Source organism: Tympanuchus pallidicinctus, unplaced genomic scaffold (assembly GCF_026119805.1).
Source record: "Tympanuchus pallidicinctus isolate F22 unplaced genomic scaffold, pur_lepc_1.0 scaffold1, whole genome shotgun sequence".
In the NCBI taxonomy this organism is placed as follows: Eukaryota; Metazoa; Chordata; class Aves; order Galliformes; family Phasianidae; genus Tympanuchus; species Tympanuchus pallidicinctus.
In genome coordinates, this window is record NW_026294618.1 from 52,837,033 (window position 1) to 52,860,721 (window position 23,689).

The 23,689-nt window shown below is 41.3% G+C and overlaps 1 long non-coding RNA gene across 1 annotated transcript; it reads left to right on the forward strand.

Annotated features, from left to right (window-relative positions):
• Positions 1–10,293: 10,293 nt before the first annotated feature.
• Positions 10,294–12,200, forward strand: LOC128075116 (uncharacterized). Its single transcript, XR_008203656.1, has 3 exons — positions 10,294–10,532; positions 10,941–11,198; positions 12,111–12,200. It is a non-coding gene; the product is annotated as an uncharacterized LOC128075116 (long non-coding RNA).
• The last annotated feature ends 11,489 nt before the right edge of the window (positions 12,201–23,689 follow it).

A 23,689-nucleotide genomic window follows, 5' to 3' on the forward strand; every position in this document is an offset into this window, starting at 1 on the left:
ACTTTTTGAAAGCTGTGAACTTTGTTACCCATACTTCTTGGGGTTTGGAAAGTTGTTGTACTATAAATTTGAAAATCTACAGGAAAAAAAGGCATTACTACCAAACTGCAAATAGATTACCTGTAAAAATAGAATTGTAGACTTGGTAAATTCAGAATAGCCTATTGGAGGTGATAATATGTACGTGCAGTTTTCTCTTCAAAAGCCTGAGGGGATTTTCTCACCTCAGTAGGACCTTTCCCACTACTGGCACAAAGAATTATCCTTCTTCATCCTTTTCTACTTATTTTGATTTAGAGCTCTTTACTAACACAAGTAATTTTCTTGCTGTTTCTCTTTTATTTGGGAATGTAACCAAGCACATCAATAATGAGGGCTCCATGCCCAGAGGAGGCTTCTCCTTCCTCTGTTCCCTACTCTACACCTTCAGTGAGACAAGTGAGCCACCATCACCTTGGTGGTTATTTTCAGTAGATCTGTCATTCCTTGTACTGCAAAGCCCAGCACTGGACCCTGCACTACAGGTGTATCCTCACTAGAGCTGAGTAGAGGAATTATTCATAGCAATATGAAGATGTTTTTCCTGAGTAATAGGTAATTTAGACGACATTATTGTGGCTGTGTAATTAGAGTTAGTTTTTCTTCGTGCAGTAATTTATAGTTATCAGGATTGAATTTCATTAACCACTGCATTATCTACTGATGTTCTCTCAAAATCCTTTTACAACTCTTTATAACTTGACTACTGTGAATAATTCAGTGTCACCAGCAAACTTTTTCTCCTAATACTTCATGGTTTTTTTTAATGTTCAGTTACAGACATTTTATGGAGTTATACAGCTATTTGATTTTCTATTTGCTGATTTTATATGCGTAATTTCCTAGTTTTTTTAAGGCTCTATGAGGAGATACATTATTAAAGTGATTTGCTTAATTCTTAACTGTGTTTGTTGATATCTTCAAATTATTCCAACAGATTTTACTCTAAAGGTAATTCCTTTTATAACTTACATATTTATCTATAAATGCACTAATTCTATTTTTTAATATGCTTACTATTAATCTGCTCCATACAGGAGGCAGATTTAACTTCCTGTAGTTTTCAAAATTCCTCTGGAGGGTATTATGAAATACTGATATCACATTTACTATTTTCCAGTCATTGGGATCTGAGGTAATTTAAGCAGTGGACTGGAGGAGCATTCAACACCTTGGTCATTTCACACCATTCTAGGTCTGAGTCAAGCAGAAATGATTCGTGCTCAGGTAGCTGGCTTTCACAGTGATTGTTGTGCTGCAGGGACATCTCAGAGGAAAAAAGGTGCCACGCTGCAAATTTCATCACCTGTAGGTAAGCACCACCTCATCTAGCTGCAGATGACCACGATTTTCATTTATATTTTACTTTCAACTCCAGGATTTATTTATTTATTTATTTATTAGACCACTTGTAAAGACTCAACAGCAAGCAGAAAGAAGAGGCACCTGTTGCCAGCGGCTCTGAATGATTATACAACATGCTTCCAGTAGAAAGGCTTTAATGGCCTTGGTGTCAACTTGGTGTCAAAATATATTGTGAAAACTGGGTTAATCAATACAACTTTTACAAAACTGATATGGATTAGTTAGTTTTGGTGTGTGAGAAGCTCAAATAGCTGAGGTCATATGCAGTTACCGACTTCAGCTCTCAAGAAAGAGAACCTTGGGCTGTATTTTTCAGCAAGTTTAAGTTTTTCAGCATCCTTTTTTTTTTTTTTCTTTTTTTTCTTTTTTTTTTTTTTAATGAACACCTGAAAGGAAAGTCTTTATTTTGGGAAAATCTGCTCACATTTTTCTTTCCCCCTTTATTTCCCCCTCCAAAAAAAGTCTTTCAGATGAACAGTTTGATTGATCAGAGCTGCCAAGCAGAGTGAGCTCGTCTTCAGGCTGTAAATAATAAGAGAGCTACCAGTGAAAGCCACATTGGATGTGCTTCCCCTTTCATCCTTTGCTAAGGCTCATACAGGTGAAATTATGTGACAGTCAGACAGCACTCCATTGCATGAGGGAGAATATGAGGAATCTTGCAAGCATTTACAATAGATGTGATCTACACTCATTTCCCCATGACTGTATTTTGACTTTGACAATTTGAGAGGCAGAAAATAAGGATGAGAAAGACAGAATTTAAGAAAAAGAAAACCCCACATACAGAAGATATATATTTAATACTGTTTCATACAAGAAGATTTATTTTGGCCTTCAAAAAGAAAGCTGTTTTCAATTTTCTGTCCTACTGAATCTATTTTGCACTATTAAGTTCCACTTTTCAGACAGGAATTATTTTTGCTGTGAAAGCATTGTCTTGGAGTGATTCTAGAATTCAGTTACAAAATTAATATAGCTAGGATAGAATAAAGACTGAGCTTCTAATATCAGATAATCTCTCCAGATATTCTGTTTCTTAGAGGGGGAAGCTGCTACATCCTCACAAGGGACCTCTCATAGGATCCCCTTCTTGGATCCGCAGATATAGAACCAAGACTCATCCCATGGCCTACTTCTGCATCTGCAAAGTATAGTGGCAATGCTGCCTGCTATTTTGGCAGTACAAAAAAAAAAAAATAGAATAAATTTTAAAAAAATTGAAAGATTCTGCACTAATTTCAACTGGAATAGGGCTAGTTTTCTTCATAGTGGCTGATATTTTATGGATTTAGGATGAGAATAAGGTTGGTAACACACTGGTGCTTTAGCTGTTGCTGAGCTGTGCTGCACAAAGCCAAGGATGTTTCAACTTCTTTTATTGTCCTGCCAACAAGGAGCCAGAGGTGCACATGATGCTGGAATAGGACACTGCCAGGACAGCTGACCTAAACTGGCCAAAGGAATGTTCCTTATCATGTGGGAGTTAGTCAGGAGGGCTGCTGCTCCTTGGGAACTGGCTGACATAAATCAATGAGTGGTGAGCAACTGCTTTATGCAATACTTGTTTTGTATATTCTTTTATTGTTGCTATTAATGATAATACTTTTCCCTTCCTTTTCTGTCCTATTAGGCTGTCTGTATTAGCCTGAGTAATGGCCAGCTACCTGACAGGTTAAACCACAGCATTTATATTGAGACATGCTCCACAGTGTACTGCTCCTCATCTACAAGAGTAAAAATGTTGAACTTCAGTTTGCGGAGTGTGGTTGTCTTTGTGTTCAAAAGAAATTTTAAACAAATGCCATAGTCTTATGCCTCCAGGTATCACAAATGCCATTAATTAGTAATCCTGGAAAGTCTGCTTTAGAGTTAACAACGGGTGATTGGATAAGCAAATAACAGAAGTCCTGTTGCTTGTGGCTGGATTAGTTGAAAGTTTTCCTTATTGTCACTGGCATTCTCCATTTCTCTTTAAGCTGAAAATACTTTGCAAATAGTTTTAACTTCAAGTCTTAACAGCACCTGTTTAGGGGGGAAAAATATTAAAAACAAAAGTAACATTTCTGTAACTTTTTGTCAAGCTGCTTTTTTTAAAATGAACATCTGAACTGGAAACTTCTTGGAAACACTCTTTTCACATTTCTTTTCTTGGAATGGTACATCTTCACTCAGAGAAGTGATAAAAATATTGATAAACAAACTGAAGATCTTCATGATTTTTGAAGATGTAAGTCTTTGTTCAGTTACTCTCAATATACCTCTGTCACTTTGTATGCTGAATGAGTCCTCTTCTGACCTTGTAAATTGAGTTTTAGATGTACACTTAGCTGCAGTCCTCGTTTGTAATGCCAGAGGCAATTTAATTGTTCAATACTTTCATTAGTCTGCTATTGATTGGTTCCTTTTCTTCCCCACTGTGCAGAGAAAGGTGCATTTCATCTTGCTGTTTACAATTTAGCAAACTCTCTTACTGTTTCTATGGCATTTTGATGGTATTTGACACTAATCTTGCCTAGGGGCACTTAAAGCAACATTTTATTTAAAACAACCTTCTAAGCAATTTTACCTAGCTTGGCAAGATCTTTTCTTCTGAGGTCTTAGTAAATCTCTTATCCTCTGTGCCTCTCTCCCAGCATCTATTAAACCAAATGCTGGGGTGGGAAGGGAGAAGCTTTCCTCGGGTGGTTAACGGTATTTATTTGCTAATACTGTTAGTTAATGAGTGATGGTATGCCCTCTGAAGCTGATCTCCAGCCTATATTGGGAAGAAGAGCACCCTAATAGGCTATGAGTGTCATTAGCTATGATATTGGGATGTCCAAACTCTCAGAGCACTCAGGTTTTTTGCCACTTCAGTACCCATGCCAAGCTGTAGGACTGTCTAGGGTTCCTCTACTTTCTGCTATCCTCCCTCACTCTACAAAATGAGGGCTCAAAAGCCACCACGATGAAGACAAGCCAAGGCAGATTGGCTTGTCACCTGCCCAATTCCAGAGGCTGTACACAGCAAGCATTCAGTGCCAAAACACTCATGGAATCTTAGAATGTCTTGGGCCAGTAGAGATCTCAAAGCCTACCCAGCCCCAACCCCGTGCCGTGGGCAGGGCTACCCCCCACCAGCTCAGGCTGCCCAGGGCCCATCCAACCTGGCCTTGAGCACCTCCAGGGATGGGGCAGATTCTCTGAGCAGCCTGTGCCAGTGCCTCACCCATCGTGGGTAAAATCTTGCCTCCCAATATCTGAACTAAATCAGCACTCATAAGGCAATAGAGGGAGGCCTCCAAAGTAGAGACCCACTGGGCCCTAAATGGCCACAGGAGGTGAATCCAGCTTGCCCTGGAAGGAATAATGAAAAAGTGGATTTTTCACTTTTGCAAGCAGTTTGTCCCTGTAAGTGCTTTTACTAGTAAGAATGTAGTCCTAATTGCTGATTGAATTCGTCTGGATTTACCTTCCAGGAAGGATTTTTATTTTATATTCTCTGATAGACTAAAGAAGTTCTCTATGTCTTTTATTTTGCACCTGGTAAGATACATGCTGTAATCATTGTATGACAGCTGAAATGGACCAAACAGATTTTATCTGCAATGATTCCTCATTATTATTTCCCATTATCATTTTTCCTAGGGCTCATGTTGAGATATATTACGTTATTCATGCTGACAGTCTTTTAAAAACTATCAGCACTGTGTTATCACTCTTCTCCATCCTCTGGAACTTTTTTGCTGTAAATTGGGAAAAGATTTCTTCACAAATCCCCTTAAGATGGGAATAGATTAGTTGCATCTACTGAACTCGTTGGTTTTTTTCTTCCTGAATATTTTTAGCTTTCTCATGAGTTTCTGGTGGCATCCGAATAGGCTCCAGGTAGCTTACCCTATTTCCAAATACAGAGTAAAATCTGTTTTGAACATGAAAGTTTTTTAAATTATTCATAGAAATGAAATTGTTAGTTACTTATTAATGGTACTCACAGGCCTGTGCAATCACTTCAGTTACTAATTCCCACTGGTTTTTGGTACTAGGTGAGAAATTTGGAAGCAGATAGGGAATTAAAATAAAATCATCTGTCCTGCTTGGTGCCATCAATAGTGTTTATGTCACTTTGAGCAGCAGAACCAACACAGGCCTCTTTCTTAGTTAGGAGTCTAACAAGAAACAAGCGGAACCTCAAAACCATTGGCACAATCATAGAATCGTTCCAGTTGGAAAAGACCTCTAAGATCACCTAGTCCAACCATCAACCCATCACCACCATGCCCACTAAACCATGTCCCTAAGTGCCACCCTTCTTCTGCACACCTCCAAGGATGGTGACTCCACCAGCTCCCTGGGCAGCCTGTGCCAGGCTCACCACTCTTTCTGAGACAAAATTGTTCCTAGTATCCAGTCTGAACTTCCTCTGGCACACCTTAAGGCCATTAATTCTCATCCTATTTGTTGTATCAATTTCTGATTTATTTTTTTTTAAAGCTTTATAAAATTGTAAGATTATTTTACGTTGTAACGAATGGATCCCATTCACAAGTACACGCATTGATGTATGCTTGCAGACACAGCCCCCTTTCTCTGAGACCTCCACTTTGGCTGAACACGAGGCAGGTTCTGGGTACCTTGGAAACAAAGTTGGCTTTGTGGCTCACTTGTTCAGGCATGGCTCTGCAGCTGCTAACCTAGAGGTGGCACATGTCCTAGGAGACCTACCAGTCTGTAGCACATACCTTCATTTTGCTGTCTCAGTCCTGCTTCAGTCACTTACCTGGACTGAAGTAATCTTTTGGCTCTACTGGTAAAGATCTATCCCAGGGTATGTTATGCCATAATTCATAATTCAGCTTTTTCTTTGATAACGATATGAGTCTGGACTCAATGTGAGGACTGATAAAATGAAGAGAACTGATTGGTAGTAGATGGCCTTTGGGCTTTTAACAATTTCATTCACATTTGAAGACCGTATTTAGCAACATCAAAGGAGAGACAGATCTTTGAATATGCATATCTTTGATGGATCAAACCATTGCTATAGGCACCAGAAGGAAAATACTGCAAGCACAGTAAGTTTCAAGAACTTTGTGCAGATGGTTCCCTTCGGATTATTTTTTTCCTGGTCTGTTTTGTACATTAGAAAACTAGATAAAGCTTGCCCAATATTTATACAACTGTATTAGCTGAATAGTGCATATAGTAATATAAGCTTTTTCAGTTGGTTTCCTGTAATCAAAATACACAGAAACCCAAGTTTTGTAATCTTTTACTAATGTGGTTTCTCTCCTAAACAGGAAAAGAAAATAAATTTTGCCAGTAGCAATCCCAGCCCCCTCTGTGAGCAGATGACACCAAAGACAGAAAATGCACAGAACTCCTGGAGAACAGAGAAGCCCTAAGAAAACTTTTCCTGTGCTGCCCGTGGATAGCTAGCTTTATGCTAACACTATGAAAAAGTCTCAGCTGCATTTCCTGTAAGCAATAACAAGATCAGTGCTTGTAATCTGCAGTGGAACAGCAATGATAGCACAAAAGCTTTACATGCTCTTAAGTATATATCTAAGTAACTGTGGATGAGTAAACAACTTGCTGGTCACCTAGTTAGCTTTTTGAGGACCAGAGAGCTGTTTCAAATAATGTGTTTTGAAGATTTGCAGCTAAACTGCAGATCTGAGCTCTGACCTTGGGATTATGACATACTGATGCTTTCCCATCAGTCACAACACCTTGGGAATGCTAGGTGTGGTTATGTGTGGTTTCACTATGATTACAATGATTTCCAAAATTAAGTTCTGGGTAGAAATCTTAAGTTCTAAATATGCCACTTTTTTTGCATCAAATACATCTCTCTCCTAAAGTGTGCTAGGAGTTCTCAAATGGAACCCATAGAGTGTGTGAGTCTTACTTTCTAATGCCTGAAAACTATGAAATCTGCAAAGAAATACTTTTTTACTTAATAAGTAAATAACGTAAGTAAATACTAAAGTAAGTAAATACTTATTTACTTACAGTGAAGCCATTGGCTGACCCAGTAACAAAAACTGTGACAAGAGACCCCTATACAAGGGGAGATCTGAGCTTGGTGCTGTCTGGCTCCAGCTGATGCCTGGCCCCTTTGGTGATGCAGCACAAGAGATTTCTGCTGCATAGCTCTGTCCATCCTGCTTGAAACTGTCAGATACCCACTGCTCGTGAACCTTGTCTACATGGGTCATGTTTATAACAAGAGGAGGACTCGTGCTTGTCATACTGCCCTTTTCTCCCGAGCTTCCTTCATCTCCTCACGCTGGAGCATGAACCCATGTGACATTTCCCAGAACAAACATGCCTGGCTGTTCTATCCCTGTTCCTCTGCACACTGCCTGCTTTCAGCCTGGCTGCACAAGCCCCTCATGCCACTGCATCACCACAGCCTTCTGCATGGTGAGTAGCAGCACAGGGTGGCCCACACTGCAGTGTTTGCTTTTTTTCTAGCATTAGGTGTGACAGGGTGTTTCCTAGCAGTTGCTTCATTATTAATGTCAGATGCCATAGCCTTTGTTGCTCACTAACTGCAGAAACATCTGAGGGAGCAGAGTATTTGCTGAGGAGGAGTTGGGGACATCATAGTGTCATAATTGTAGTATAAGATCCAGATATGAGAACAGCAAAATAATAAATACCAAATTGGAAAGTACAAAAAAACATTGTTTAGGAGATTCTCTATGAGATCATTTGTCTTTCCTCTTCTCAACTTTCAGCAGGAACAGTTCTGCTGAAAGTCTCCACAAAAATTTTCCCTTCACAAGCTATAGGTTCCCAGGGCACTTACTGTCCAGGAAAGTGATCATAAATAAATAAATAAACAAAACCTCTAATTCATATACATGAGGATCTTCTATTCACCCTCCGAACAGAGACAGGAACTTCTATATGCAAGCACTGTGAATATCTCCAGCTTTTTTGATAGGTTTGTCTCCACAGTGATCCTACTCGAGCCTGAGTCAAGATTGAAGTCAGTGCTCATCACACTGCTTCTGCATTTGTCATGGCCCAAAGGGGATAAAATGTAGTTCAGATCACTTTGAAAGTCAGATCCAAAATCCTTTTAAAACCTGTCACTTTAAATTGGAGCTATCAGTAAAGAGAATTAACATTTGTTGAGACAAATCTATAGCTTTCAGAGTCTGTTTTGCTCTAGGATGTCTGTTGCAGTGTTGCATTTCCTCACATTTGGAGCGCGCCCCCTCAGCACTGAGGTGGCTGCAGACAGCTGTGAATGAGAAGGGTTGAGAAAGGGTAGAGCAGAATGTGGGGTATCTGCAGTAGCTGAACAAGTTGCGTTCTTCACTCAGATGCCAACCAGATGCCAGGCAGCACAGGGTGTTTTCTCTTCATTGTACTGTAAATGTTAAAAAGCACTCACTCCCTACCAGACACTCACCCCTCACCACTGGCTGTTTTACCTCTTGCCTCCTGTCCCTGGGAGCTGAAACATTTCATCCTTTTTAGAAGACACATCTTGTTGCTTTTATCAGTGACACCACTCCTGTCGCTCCTCACCAATATGTCCACAATGTCACAGCGAGCAACTAAGAAAATAATGACTTTCAGATCATTCATAGCTCTGCAGCACTGGAGGAATAATGCCATAAAAGGGCAAGCTGTACAAGGTGGCCCTGCTGTGTTGCTCAAGCTCAACCTGGGGCTCACTACTGGTAGTTCTCCTCATGCTCCCTGCTGTGATGCCTGCACAGCCCACCCCATCTCTGTGTGAGGGGATTGGGTCAGGGGCCAGAGTCCCCCCTACACCAACCCTGCAGTCAGGGCTTCCCCCGCAGGGGAGTCATAGATCATAGAATCATTTGGTTTGGAAGGGATCCTTAAAAGACCATCTAGCCCAACTTCTCTTCAATGAACAGGGACACCTACGAATACATCAGGTTGCACATTGAAAGTGTTTCCCTTTCATTTGTTGGCTTGACAACCTAATTTTTGGCTGAATATCACATTTTAAGTACATGATTACCAAATCTACAGCTGAATGGTATTCGTAGTTCACACTAGACCTTCCCACATAGAAGCAATTTGTATTTCAGTCAGGGTAGAAGATATGGTGTATATGCAACAAAACTGCTGGAGGCAGGCTGAGAAAACATAAATGAGCTTCATTTCTGTTGCTTTCAGGTTGCTTCCTTACAATCTCTTCAGTTCTTATTTACTGTAATCAGCTTCCATCTGATGGCAATTTGTAGGTAATTGTGCACTACAGTTTGTTCAGTATTCACAGCAAAACTGCATCCTTCTGAAACCTGAAGTGAACCTCCGCAAATGCTTGAGCTCCAGAAAGATGAAAAGGTCTCAGCCCAGGACACTCATTGTGCTGCTCAAAGAAAAGTACAGGGGCAGAACACATGGGCACCAGGAGCACAAAGCAGCTTTTTACACTGAGATTATTGCAAAGACAAAGAAGTTCAAAACAGACTGGGATCTTGTACTCTCCCTGCCCTGAGGACTGCCCCAGGGTGGGTCACAGGACTTCAGCATTACCTGCTACAGCCAGGGGAAGTAGGGAAGACCTCCTATGGAAAGCTTTTTTTCCTGGTGGTAGTAAGTGAGAGTGGCATTAGTTTGAGCTCAGCTGGATCAATAAAATCACCCAGGTCCTCGCGCTTCTGGCTTCTCTCCTATCATGCCTGAATAACTCATTAACCTTGCTTTGGCTGTTCTCGTGGCACAGCCCTTTTTGAACTGATAGGGTCCTTCTCTGGAACAGGAATGATGTATTCGTGTTTGTAAAGAGCTGTGTACGTTTATGGCACTACTTAAGTGCTGAACAATAACAAATGTAGCAAAGGTCAACACAGCTGCCAGGCTCAGCATGGCTGCGAGAGATAAGCCCGGCATGAAAAAGCTGTTCATTTTACACTGAGACAGCAGCAGCCTCCCAGCAGACTTGGGAGAGGCTGTCCTGAGAAGAAGTGGAGAAGTGGTATGAACACAGCCTTTGCAGGGGCTGAGCAGCACGGGCTCATCTAGGCAGTGAGTGCAGTCCAGAAGAGGCCTTCTCTGCTGTCACTACTGGATGTTGTAATAGACTTAACTGGTTTAAGTTTTTGGGGAAGGCTGTGACCCAATTGTTCTCTGCCTCCACCTAAAAGGTACTTATTTTCTCTGTATCCTAGAGCACAGATCTCTCATTCGAGAGATAATTGGGGAGAGAGAATTCTGTGTGATAAGCCTGGAGCAAGACTGATCATATTTTGAATTAAACTTTCTTATCTGACAGATCAGCTATTGCCTCTGTCCATTTCTGGTGAATGGGCTCCTTTGCTTTGCAGCCAGCAGTGTTTTAAAGCTTCTTTAACAACCAAAATGCCTAGATCCTTGCACAAACAAACCAACAAAGCCGGTTTGTGTGAAGTCAAATTCTCCACAGAGGTCTGCACACTCTGCCACTGAGAGGCATATATGAAAGCTGCTTTGGAATAGCTAAACCCATTTAAATCCATTAAAAGGCTTCACAATTAAATTTGCATGCAGTCAGAGTCTGTTCTTTCTCTCCCTAGTAGCAGCAGCGAGCCCAGCCGTCTGGAGAACATCAGTTTCTGTGCCTCAGTCTGTCACCTTGGCCTCCACCAGCCGACTTGGTGAGGCAAACCTGGCTGCACCCAGCTGCTGCTTTCCAACAAACCAGCATCCTGATGGTGAAGGCAATGCATATGCAGGTGGATGCCCAGCCTGTCTCAAAGGAGGTTTGTCAGCCACCCAGCAAGTGAAACCTGTGGGGGCTTTGGCTGAACCAGCTGAATTCCCAAAGGCTGCAGGTCTGTGCTTGGGTGAGGCCCAAAGAGATGGCAGGATCTGGGAGCCTTTGGGTAGGGGATCTTTCCCAGACAGTTTGTGGGAAGAGGGCACTGTGGCTGAAGCAGCTTCATGTGGTGGGAAGGTGACAGGGAAAATTCAAAGGAAGTGGAGCATGAATAAAAGGCCAGATGTTGACTGTCATAGCACCTTCAGCAATCGTTGCTCCTCATTAGAGGACTAATGATGCCAGAAGTGTCACGTGGCAGCTCTCTGCAGTAAGAGCCAGAGCATGAATGAGCACTGCCATGCAGATTTAGGGTCCCAACCATCTTTGGGCGCAGAGGATCTTTATCAAAATGGACGGCCACTACGGATGGATAAATTGCCATGGATATGTCTGTCAGGGATAGAAAAATCACATCTTCCCACAGCCACGCAGAAATCCCACTTGTTAGGCAGGTGTCTTTGCTTTCAAACATGGGCCAGTGTCATATGTAACAGCAGCTGTGCGCTCCCAAAAATAATTCCTTGCCACCAGGTTGCAGGAAGACAAAATCAGGCAGCCTGACTCACTTCTTCCTCCCTCTGCTCCAGCCCCAGGGAGTTGCTGTGTGCTGACACCAGCCACAGCTGCCATGAAGAGTCTGGAGCTTTAATCGGTTTCTGATTGAACCTTTCTGCCTGATTCCTGGTGCAGGGCAGGGACACCCCCTTTTCCTGAAAGTCATTTAGGGGAATGCTGAGCGGGTGTTCTTTTCTGGCTGTTCATAGTAGGCTGTTCAAGGTTTCATTCAGGGGAGAAAAATAAACATGGTTTTAGTCTGAAAAACACTAATGAGCAAGGAAAGTTCAGTGACACATCCTGTATTCAAAAACTATGTGGATTTTGAAATCTTAATGTCTTTTTAAAAATATGTCTTTTTTTTCTTCAGAAATATGAATTACCCACTTTGATGTACCCAGTATTTTTCAGAAAGCATTTTATGTGTTTATCTGAGGACATTCGAGTGCTGCTGCTCTCTGTAAGGTAAGCAGTGTTTTCTTCAATCTCTTCAGTGCCCTTTGCCTATATGTATTGCAAGTCCTGCTGATCCAAGTGGATGTGAACACACATCTAGGTCTGGCTGCTAAATTCATGCCGTGCTAACAGTTTGGATGGTTTGTGCTGCAAAATAATCATAGAATCATAGAACCATAGGATAATTTGAGTTGTAAGAGACCCTTAAGGACCATCTAGTCCAACCCCCCTGCTGTGAACAGGGACACTTACAGCTACATCAGGGTGCTCAGAGCCACCTCCAGCCTGACCATGAATGTGTCCAGGGGCATCCACCACCCCTGTAGGCAAACTGTTCTTGTGCCTCACCACTCCTGGTGTAAAAAAAAAAAAAAAAAAAAAAAAAAGTTATTTCTTAAATCCAATCTGATTAATCTAACATGATATAATGCTTATGTTTTGTGGAGTGAGCTGTTCCCACAGGGTTAGCAGAACAGCTCTCTCCTTGTTTGGGCTTCCAGGGGAACAACCAGCTGGAAGGTGATGGATGAGGAGGAGCACAGGTTAGGAGCAGTCAGTAGTGATAGAGCTGGCCCACAGCTGGGAGCCTTGGGTGAGCTGGGAGGAGCTGTAGGGAAAGGGAATTAAAACTTCTGATTGTACATAGCCCCATAGACTCAGTTCATTGCTGAGGGCTGGCTCTTGTACCACAGGAATAAATGCAGGACCTTCACTGGCCTCAGGTATGACCAATGTAGACGTTTTGTGTTTGTTTGCCCACTGTGAGACAATAATACATGTGCTTCTCAGTTTCTTCTCGATTTCCAAATATTTCTAAGAGATCTTTCTTGAACATTTTCTTGTAACAAGATCAGAAACATGCAAAGGATATTTCTTGATCTCCATTTCCTGCTCCTTCTTTTTTAGCTCATCATTTAAAGTGGTTTGTTTTTTGTTTTGCTTTGTCTGTTTTTGTTTTGAATGGTTTTAATATAATTATTATAGCACTCAAGTGCTGAAGATTCTCATTCACATAGCTTAAAGCATACACTGCTGAAGAGCAAGGATGTGATGGTAGAGGTGTTAAATTTCTTTCAATAAGCCAGAAGAAGGATTATTATCCACCAGCTGCTTGGGAATATTGCCAGAACATGCAGTTTTAGCAGAAGAAAGCAAAAAGTGTGTGCTTGCAAGTGTATCTGCAGCTTTGCTCCTCAAATTCTTCAGGCATGGCAATATTACATGTCTAATGAAGTGGCAATTACAAAAGCAACAGTCCTTATTAGTCCCTTTGGCAGTGAGAATAATTCTAGATGATTTTCATCCCGTTCTTTGCAGAGTCCTCTGAAATGCAAGACAAAATTCTCAGGTCTTTCCAATAGCCTCAGGGGAATGAGCCTCATGTCCTGGGTGGGTCCCCTGTGAGGGTCTCTGAGAGGCTGGTGTTTAACTGCCTCTTGAGAGGTAATAATGCTGCTCCTGCAGATACAATTTGCAGGATGTACTACCAAAAAGATGAGAAGAACTGATCCTAGGCTTCGCAAATTGGTACGCTAGGGATTTCTGCTGGGATGGGGAGGGGTCAATTTACACTTCAAACACTGAAGTGTGCCTTTGGATACATTTGCAGAGCTCCTTCAGAAGTTAATAAGGACCGTGAAATTTAAGAAGATACAATTTAGCTTAAATGTGTCCTTCTAACTACGCTACTTATGTGGCTAATCTGTTTTAATGTGCTAACCCAGTTTTTAAATGAGTTTCTCAATGCTTGAGCTGAGGCATCCTAAGGAGAATAGGATGTTGGGAAGCATCTCCCAAATTCTCTTAAAACAAGAAATTAGATTCCAACAAAACAAATCCCAAATCTCTGGAATATTCCAAGGCTGGGAAGAGGGTTTCTGTATCCAACAGCTTTTTTTTTTTTTTTTTTTTTTTTTTTCTTCCTATCTAAGCTACTTTATTCAAAAAAAAAAAGATTAACTCTACTCTTATTGTGTCATAGAGTAAGCTGCTGCACCCGAGCTGTGGGTGGAGTGAAATGGAAGGAAGGTTTTCTTTCTTTTTTTTTTTCTTTTTCTTTTTTTTTTTTTAAAGCAAATGTTTTATCTCTTCCTTGTCAGCAGATTTTTAGCATCAGTAGAAATCTAAAATAAATTCAGAACAATAAAAAGAGCAATGTAAAATGATGACTGAAATAATCAAAGCAGAATCATGATGCCCACTTGCTTTGTCCTGCCTTGTTCTTGAAATAGGTTTATGTGGCACTGGTGTGGGTACTATACAGAAACTCAAGGAGGCATTACAAAACCAGGGCAGAAACAGGAGCATGAACTCTTTTTCCTTTATTTTTGAAAAATATCAGATCAGAGAAAATATTTTAAAGGCGACTTTTGTTATCGTTAGACTTCTTTTCAACTGAGATGATTATGCACCATTCATTCCTCCTCTTCCCCTCTGCCTTTTGTGCCTTGGTTCCTAGGGGGCTGAAAAGCTGCTGCTACCAAAACCTTCCATGAAGAGGATGCAGAACAGCTCTTGCAGCCTTCCAGGTGGTGTATGGGGAAGTGGGAAGAAGCAAAAGAAAGCATCATTTCAAAAGTCTAGTCAGAAATAAAAGGGCTTGGATGCCTGAGCAACCTTTCTGGCTCCCAGTCTCCTTAGCTGTCTGCACCTTCCTGTTTGTGTTTGCCAGAAGCTCTGTTGTTCTTGCTACAGTTTGGCAACTCCTTCCCTTTAAGTACAAGGACCACCACTGAGTCTGCCTGTGTACTCTCACAGAACAGAACTGTGTGATGCCGTAGGATTTTGAGCATAGCCCTGGTGGACTTTGCCTTGCACCACTTTAAAGCCCGAGATAGATGGGTATGATGGCAATGATGAAGTTAGAATTTTTGTGTTAGAAATGAAATCGCCACTTTTGCATTTCTACCTCTAAATGAATTCTTGTCGTTGTATGACAAGGCAGTCAGAAAACGTGCAATAAAGAAAAAAAAAAAAAAAAGTGGGGGGAGATTTCTGGATATTAAACCTGTATAAAAGCAAGTACTTCAGTTAAAGGAACATAATAGGAGAGGAAATCTTTTTTCACATTTTTAGAGAGGTCAGACATTCACTCTTCCTGTTGAGGATGAGTACAGATGAGTAGGTGTGCCATACAGATTGGAAAAACAGTTCTCACTTATACAGAGATAACTGACCATTGACTACTAGAGTTTCAGTAAGCTCCATGCTCAGTCTTATCTTCATGAGGCTTGTTCCTACGTGTGTACTCATGAAAATATCGTGTCTTCCTAGTGCAGCTTGCTAGCTCATCCATGGTCGTGCAATCGACTCACAGTGGTTTCCTCTGTGCGAAGTCAATAGAATTTTTTCAGCTCTATAAAGCTCTGGAGGCTAAAATTACATCTATTATTCTAAAAAGATGGATAGTAGGAGCAAATTAAATATATAGGGTATGTAATACAGTGTTTGACAAAAAAGCACTTAATGAGTCCATCATAAAGCTGGTGGACCTTGGTGCTACTGGAATGCCTTAGTAGCATGGAAGGGAAACTGTGACAATTTTTGTCAAAGAGAGAAATCTGGCCACTTCACTTCTATCACTCAAATAGATTCAGTAAAGTTGATTTTTTTCCCTTAGAAACCAGTTCTGTAGCAGATCCAAACACTAAGCTCACTGATTAACTATTGTCATGCCAAAATTCTAGTTCGCATTTATTTAGTCTGGTGTATCAGTATCTAGCATTGCATTTCAGTGAAGAGCCATAAAATGTAACTACATTTTTTTAAAAAACAGAATTAAAAAATACATAAAAATGCAAACAGAAACTTATTCTCTCAGAGGGGAAGCACAGTATGAGATACGATTTTTAAGAAAGGTAACAGAGGATTCTGTTCTGCACAGCAGACTACTTGATCATCCTAATACAAAGAGGAATAGGTAAAATTCTGTGCTGTTGGCTACCTTTTGCGCTCAGCACCCTTAGCTGCATTCCACCTGGTTCCATGGCCTCATCCAGATCAGACATTACATCAGACATTGATTTGTTTTACCTTTCCTCAGAGCTTCTTACAGCCAGACAAGTTGCTGTGTACTTGGCACCACAGAGCATCTTTGTAGTTCTCCACCCTCCTCCCCAGTTTAATAGTAGATATGCATCACCAGATGCAATTGTGGCACAGCGCTGGGCACCACCTGGCAGCAGCTGGTCAGACCAGACCTTCCCCCTTGCATCCTTCATGCTCCTGTGCCAAATCGGGTGCTTTCAGCTTGCAGATTGGATGCAAAGGGGGATGCTACTACTTGAACTGGGAAATGTTTTCCCAGGCCATGAGAAAATATGATTTTGTTTTTAATTTCTTAATATTGTGATATATTCCTCTGCTTTGCTGGACTCTGCACTGCAGATCTATGAAATCCATTGCAGTATTGACCTTGATGTGATCCAACATGCTCCAGCCAGGAGGAATAGCTACCCTCAGAAACGTTAGTTTCTGTGGCTTGCAGTGTTTGACTGCTGTAGGAAATAAAGTCATTGTTGCTGCAGAATATTTGCTTACTGAATAAAGGAAATTAAGGCAATGGAGAGAAGAAATCCCACTGTGCTTTAATAATCCCATGGCTCAGAAAAGCCGCCTAGATCTCGTGATTAAAATACTGATGAGCCTAGTGAATTAATGCTGTGATAGTGCAGCATTGCCTTTGAGCAGTTAGCTTGACTGCTGGGTCTGGTGTATTTACAATGGGCTGATCCCAGACTTACAAAGGAAACTGAATTCCCTGGGGCAGCATGTGCATGTGATGCCAAATGGACTGAAAAAAACTGACTGGACCTGGGGAGACGCACAGGGCTCTTATTTACTTCTCCAGGTATGAGAAGTTTGTAGCCAGTATGATCAGTAGGGCTCCTGTTGGCCAGCATCCATTGCTATCTGTTATGAAGACAGATATGGAAAAAGCTTCAGAACAAGCAAAACTTGAATCGACACCAGCCTGGAGCCTGTATTGGTGTCTCCAGCGAACCAGCTTCTCAGGGGAGAACTGGACTGTGTCCAAGCCAGGCTTCAATAACACGGGAAATGGAAAGAAGGATAAGAAAGAAAACAGTGCTGAGAGCAGACTGTAGAAGTCAGGTCATCAGATAGTGTAAATTCTGCTGGTACCATGGATGTTAATGGCTCAACAGGATGCTTTCCTCTTCCAGACCCAGCCAGAACTTCTTTTACAGTAAGTTCTTTCTTACTGTTCAGTCACACAGCTAAATAATAATGTGGAAGTGGAATTAGAAGTTTTCTATGGGAAAAAATAAAAAACAGCTTTTTGATGGGCCTTGTTTCTACACAGGCTGTCCATAAGCTATTCAATTTTTAAGGCATACCCTGGGACAAAGAAGAAAAACAAAAAATGACCTTAGATTGCACATAGGATGCAAAATGTTCAAGACAAAACCTTTTAGATTATGACTAGCTGTTCCTCCCTCATGCCATCTTTCCCTCCCCCCTTCCCTACCTCTCCCTCCAAAAAGATTAGAAAATCACATTTCTGGTGCTTGTTTCTCCCATGTACTGTCACAAATATTCTATTACTTTAAATGAACCAGAGCTGTAACTTCGGGAGCAGATCTACAAAACTTACATCATGCCACACACATACACCAGATGGTTCAAAATGCAGCAGCATGAAGCAGTTGTCAAAACCAAGGAGCTGCTTGTCTTTTTCATTTGTCTTTTTGAATCTGAATGACCAAAAAGCAAAATTTGGTGCAGGGAACTCATGGCAATGGCTTCACGTAAGGAAAGGAAGCTCAGCATATTCATCTTCATGTGCAGCTGGGAAAATCACAGCTCTATTGCAAGATGTATGTGAAGTCTTTGTATACTTCTGGATGTAAAGTGCCATTGGTAAGAAATTTCTTCAGAGTGTTCCCAGTCAGTGCTCATCTTGTCTGATGACATGTTTCTGCATAATGGAAATGATTCCAACATTCTTGAAAGAAGAGCATCCCCTGTTGTGAGCTACTCAGCTTGCTGGTTCAGGCAAATTCCAAGCACCTGAGGAAAGAGACACAATTCAGTTTGCTGCTTCTGTTTTCTCCCTGCTGAAATTTATGTTGTCTTAGGGCACTTCAAGGTTACCTACCGTTACATGAATGAGAAGCTGTGTTTTGCATCAGGAACATCTAGAGCTCAACATTCGAAAGAAGTATGGATAAGCCAATTAGAAAAAAAAAAAAAAAAAAAAAAAGGTCAATAAACTGCTGCTAGGCAGCTAGTAGTAGAAATTTAACCATGATTATTATTCCCCATGAATTATTAACACGTGCCATAAAAATGCTATCAGCAGAGGACAAGTAGGGCATTCTGAGAGAATTTTGAGTTTGATATTTTCAGCTAGAAACCAACAAGAAATGTCCTCTTCAATGACACAGCTATTAAAGCACAGCCAACCATAAAAGCAGTGAAAGTTTTACACTCTTACTGTTATCTCAAAAATCCAACAAAGGGAGAGGCCAAGACATGCCTGTCCCCCATTTACTAGTGGCAGAGATTATCACCTTACCATCATGACCAAGAAATAAGACTCGGGGAACTAATCACACTACTTCACTATAAAAGCATTTAAAAACAATTTTCTAAAATACTGGAAGAATATAGCTCTGTTACAGACCAAAGGTTTTAGTTTTACAAATCTAATTCTCATCAAAAATATTTCTGAGAGAAAAAAGAAAAGTATATTTCCTGGAAAATTATTTCAATGCATGTCTAAACTTGTCTAAACTTCAAAATCAACAGCAGTGGTCCTGCCTGACCTTGTCATTTGCTAATGGATTCAGTGACACAGCCATTAACTTCATCTTGGTACAGAAATTGATTTAGAGAGTTCATATACAGAGAACTTAATGTGTTCTGCAATATATCCATTTTTGTCTGACATTAGGGCAACATAGAAAAGGTTCTAAGACTAAACTGGAGTAATTAAGGAGAGAGGGAGTCCTTTCTCCAGTACATGAAGGATTCTGTCCCCCACAGATAATACTGTGAATCTTTCCCTGCCAGTCATGGCCTGGGTGTAACCTGGCTTCCCAAGGATGCAGCTTTCCTAGCTCCCAGTTGAAAGAAGTCCTAACCTAGCCTGAACGACATGTTGAAGACCAAAAAGAATAGGAAACAAAAATAATCTTGCCTACTCTTTCATTCCTGTAATTTTTCCAAATTCCAGCACTATCTTCAGTTCTCAAAGCTATTGATTTTCTGCGCCAATCATTATCTTGTCCATCCAGGCAGAGATTACTCTTGAGAAAAGAGGAGTGAAAAGATGGGCTGTAATTGAAGGCAGCTGCCTCCGTAGCCCCTCAGGTGCTGCAAACTTCCGTCAACATCTCTGGTTAGATATTAGATTTTAATGGGCCTGGACAGCAATGAGAAGTGTGGATATGGATATTGGGTGAGGTCATTAGTCCTCTTTTCCTGCAGGGTTCAGCTTCATGATCAGTTATAGAATCACTCCTGAGGTACATCACAGGATTCAGCCTGCAAATGGTAAGAAAAAGCTTTGGACCTACACTGTGCCAGACCACTTCCTAGTTCATGCTCCTGAGTAATAATGTCCCCAGCTGAGAGCCTGGAAGCTTTGGATTGCTGAAGTCAAGCACCAGACAAAATCCCAGCTCTGAGCTGCATGGCAGGCTACAGACCCTCTGAAGGGCACATGTAACAAATCCCTTCACTTAATACCACCAGTCACACTCCTTGTGGTATTCCAAGACCCACTAAATTCAATAAAAATGTATGGGCTTTGCACTATTCTTTATAACCCTCAAAGAAACTTGGCACAAGCATTACTGATAGAGAAAAACAAAGCTTTTGGCAATTAAAATAACCTTGGGGCTAAATTCCACTTTCTGGACATGGGAGACTGCATGTTCAAATTGTGGTGGGGGCTGTCTGCTTTGGTCCTAGTGGGCCTGGTAGTATAGCATAGATCTGAGAGAAACACCTTTATAAACTTGCACAGGGAATAATGGCAGTCAGGTTTCCCATGAAGGCTACTACAAACACACACAAAAAAACGTAAGAGCAAAGAGAAGCGTGCAAGTTTGGATGTGGCCAGGCATCTGGTCTGCCCAGATCTTAAAGGTTTGGGTTGGTCTTATGGCTAGAGTCAGGGGATAGGCGGATGGCAGAAGGATGTGAGGCAATATGTGAAGAAAGCCAGTGTTGCTGAGGGCTGGGGGCCTGTCCTCTTCAAGGGGCAGGTGCTGGTTCCCAGCCCAACCCAGATGAGAAGTACTGGGAGAGCACAAAAATTATTCCCTCTGAGCGCTGCAGAGGTGGAGAGGCTATCTGATTGTGTTATTCTTGGCTTTCCAGTTGCTTGAACTGGGGGTCTGCAGGCCGTAGCTGAGCTATATCAGATGGGGGCTTTAGGCTATTAGTATTATAAAGTATTTCCAGAAGAGGGATGGGTAGGTCTCCTTCTTCAGGATAAAGTGAATAATGAAGAGGCTTGATATTTCAGGACACAAAGATTATTGTTGTAACATTAGTCAAACCAAACATCAGAAGAGCTTACCTTCATGTTTTTCATGTTCTTTTGAACTAAGTGTTTTCAGAATAGTTAGAACTGATGAGTATATCAAGTACAAAAAACCCCAACCACACATCTGTGTGTTGTACAGGCTGACCATACTGTGAATGTAATTAAAAGCTCAGCTCCTGCTGCTTAAGTGATTGTGATACAAGCAGCATTAGAGCAGTTAGCAGAGGTGTCCACGGCAGGAAATTTCTTAAGGCATTTTCTGTATTCTTGTCAGGAATAACAACAGGAGTGAGACAACACGCTGAGTTGAGACAGGACAGTGCTGAGCTGCTCTGGTGGGGAGCAGAACACAACCACATGTGAAGTAGACACCCATGGTCTCTGGTGGGGAAGGGGGAGAAACTGTTTTCACCTTCATCTCATCCTCTTATAAATTTATTTTTATAGTGTTCATATTATTTCAGTACATTGGCACATAAATATAATGTGAAAGTAAACATACACAAACATATGGGTGTGCTTGCTCAAAAGATTATACTGATTAATGTGTGCAATCAAAAATACTTGGGCACCACTGGTCTAACATGTCCACCAAAAAAAGGTCTAGGGAAGGGAAATACTAAGCTCCTGTCTCTCAGTTACTGTTAGGTCTCTAACCGACCCTGGGGGTGTTCAAGGAAAGACTGGATGTTGTGTTGAGGGACATGGTTTAGTAGGAGCTATTGGGAATAGGTGAACGGTTGGACTGGGTGATCTTTTAGGTCTTTTCCAACCTTGGTGATTCTATGATTCTATGATTCTAAAATAACCACACATTTGAAGCAGATATGGGACTGAAACCCAAGTCCTCATTAAGGTACCAGCTTGCTGCCATGTCTACAAACTACCACAATGTCTCCAGTTAAGGTATCAGCTCTGTTCCATTACATGTGGAAGGTTACAATTGAACTGAAGAAAGGACATAATTTGGGGCTAGGTTCAGGTGCCCCATAAGGCCTTTTCCTACCATGGTGCAGGCACAAGCCAGAGCTCCTGGCTGGCTGCTCTGTTGTCTATGGAAACAGTCAAGCAGCAAGCATAAAATATGAGATCCTCATGATGGCATGAGCAGCATCCATATTTTATAACAAATGTTACAGAAATAGGCATGTATGTTGCTGCTGACAAGTCTATGATGCCATAACTGATATTGCAATGGGCCATTAATTGCATAATTTACACCCTCTGAAATGTGCGCCAGGTGCTGGAGGGATTTTGTGTGAGGAATGGAGGAAAAACAAAAACAAGAACAACAGGCACACACCTAAACTTGAAAGACACTTGAGAAAACTTCCAGCTAACACTTGAGATTAAAAATTGATAAATGTATTGCCAGGGGGAGCAGAGCAGCGGGTTTGAGGCAGCCACCGGTGAGTCACAGTCAGAGCCTTCCCAAACCCACAGTGGCAGTGGAAAGCAACCAGTTTGGGTTTATGTTTGTATGGATAACCGTGGCAGCGGGCCCCATTATGAACTATTGCTTGCAGCACTGCAGTGTTGTGTCTCTCTGGCCCCTTCACCACTATTTAATAATTCCTCCATCTCTTCCTACAGCGATACTGAAGGGATTTATTTAGGTGTCTGTGATGTGTCAGTCTGTGTCAGTAATTCTCTCCCAACTGAGAAAAATTTGTGTCTCTGTGAAATACGTTTTCACACTTTTCCTGATGAAAGCTCTTTGCTTTTCTGCTTTCCAGGTGGAAAAACTGAATGTACTTCTGGTAACTTGGGTAGAATTAAGCCAATTATAACTAGTTCATGAGCTTGCCTTGTGTATTTTTTACTTTGCACTGCACTCCACATCTCACAATTGCTGCTGCTATGCATTCATCACATTTATGATTTTGTTATCAGATGATCTCCACATTGAGATTCGTTTCATTCCTCTCTCATTCCTCCTTCCTCAACAGATGAAATGCAGATGAACTTCACTGCTTGATTTATGCATCTTAATCTCTGTTTGGAGCCAGAAAACCGTAGTCACATTTGTGAATCTCTCAAGATGATGCAGAAGAACCAAAAGTGTGCTGCCTAATTTCATAGGAGTTGAATCTTTAGTCACTATGTTTAATTTGAGAAAGAAAAGGCCTTTACCTAGTTGTTATTTTTTTTGTTCATAATGAAAGCCATAGGAACATCTCACAGTCCTGCCTAGAAAAATTAAATTAAAGCTTTTCAGTGGAAGTAGATGATGCTTACAGTACAAAAATAGACTGTTTCTAGTCAGCAGGATTAAAGGAAAGAAAAGCTCAGCAAGAATGAAGTTGCATTGCAGAGTTATCTCTATCTAGGGCAGCAGGCTAATTTCCATAAATGAAAGGAAAAACTCTTTTCTCATCCCTGACTTGCAGGTCAAAGAATCATTTTGAAATTCCTTTATCTTCCCTTTCATTTCCTTAATTCCCTCTCTTCCTACTCTCTTGCACTGTATTTGTGAACTGAAGGACAGCAAAGCATAGAAAAACTGGCTGAGATTTTATAGTATTTTTGGCTGTCTATATGATAGTGCATTTTGCAGGAACAAATTTAACAGAGAAATATCATTTGACAGAACTACCAATTGCAAGCCATGCTCTGCAAGTGACTCCCTTGAGCCACCACTACCTTTGCCCTGCCAGCAGCTGAAAATAACCTGTCAATGGCAGCTTCAGAAGTGAAGATTGGCTTTGAGCCAGATACATGAGTTACTCTGAAATTAATGCCTCCTATTTATTTATGTGGAAACTACAGCAGATTGCAAGAAGCATGATAACATTATTTGATAGGGCCTATTCTCAGCAGCAAAACACTTTTTCAACATAGTCACCACCATTAGCCATGCATTTTTTCTGGCGATGAACAAGAGCCTGCATGTCATGCTCATAAAAGTCAGCATGGCCATCTGGAACACAGTTTATCCTTCACGCCGCTGCTGCCTCTGCTGAAATGCACCACCC